The following is a 1,449-nucleotide window of genomic DNA, read 5'->3' on the forward strand; positions in this document are numbered from 1 at the left end:
GAGAGAGAGAGAGAGAGAGAGAGAGAGAGAGAGAGAGAGAGAGAGAGAGAGAGAGAGAGAACACATGGGTATTCATATGGGTAGGTGGATGTCCAAGCCCATGTGTAGTATGTGGAGACCTGAGAAGCACATTGGTGTTTCGACTATTGCCCTCTTCCCTATTCCCTTAAGACAGGGTTCTCACTGAACCTGAAGTTAGGCTGGCAGCCAGCAAGCCCCAATGATTCTCCATCTGCCTCCCACAGTCCTGGTGTTATAGGGTCACAAAGGCACACCCAGCTTTTTACGTGAGTGCTTGACATTTGAACGCAAACCCTCATGCTTGAAAAGTAAGCACGCTTACTGTCTGAGCCGTTTCCCCAGACCCTAAACCTATGCCAAGCATGTGCACTTCCACCAAGCTACACTTTCAAGTCCAAGTGGCTTTTGTCCTGATATAGACGGGGAGGTGTTTAACTAGAATTTTTACCCAGTGTCTCCCTCAAACTCAAAACTGAGTAAGTGTCCTGTAGTTTTGTTCTCCCAATCTGGAAATCCTAACAGCAGGAAGATTGAGGTTAGACAATAGGAAGATCTTGGACTACGCACTGGGCTACTGACCCACAGGAGGAGAGAATCTCCCATTCTGGACAGCTTTAAAAAGGTGAGTGTGGCAAACTGGAAGATGGTGGCACACACCTTTGATGCCAGCACTCAGGAGGCAGAACCAGGTGGATCTCTGTGAGTTTGAGGCCAGCCTGGCCTACGGAGCAAGTTCCAGGACAGGCAGGGCTACACAGAGAAACCCTGTCTTGAAGCACAAAACAAAAGAACAACAAACCAAACCAAACCAAACCAAACCAAACCAAACGAAAACAAACGTGAGTGTGCCCAGGAGCTGGTGGGTAGCCTTTAGACATTTAGGGCTATCTTTACAGTCAAGAGACTCATCTTCTGTAGCAGAGCTCAGGAAGATTCACATAAAACTCAGGAAGTGGTGGAAAGTGAATGAGATTATCAGTGGAGTTCGGGCCAAAATGAGGAAGTGACACTGGGTGGAGGCAGGGGACGCCTGAAGTCCCCAGGGAGGATGTCAGACCAGAAAGTGCTGAGATCATCTGGCTACCCCACCCCCCTCACTTTGGGCCAAGCAGGAGGGGAGGGCTGAGGGTGTGGAGCTGTGGGGTGAATCTGGAGGGTTGGGTGAGCTTCCGCAAGTATAGCCGGGGTGGCAGAAGTTCAGGCCTTGGGAGAAAAATCTTAAGATATGTATATGGGGGTGGTGGTGGAAATGATCCCCAAAGAGAAAGAAAGGTGGCCTCAGGAGACCCAGCAGAGCAGAGGCTGATGTGGGTCTCTAGGGTCACCATAGCGAGCTCTGGGGCTCTCAGTCTGGTAAGAGAGACAGGTGTGCCCTAGAAATCAGGCTGTCAAGCATGCTTTGTCTTCTTCCTCCTTTAGTGCATACTG

Source organism: Mus pahari, chromosome 5 (assembly GCF_900095145.1).
Source record: "Mus pahari chromosome 5, PAHARI_EIJ_v1.1, whole genome shotgun sequence".
Classification (NCBI taxonomy): Eukaryota; Metazoa; Chordata; class Mammalia; order Rodentia; family Muridae; genus Mus; species Mus pahari.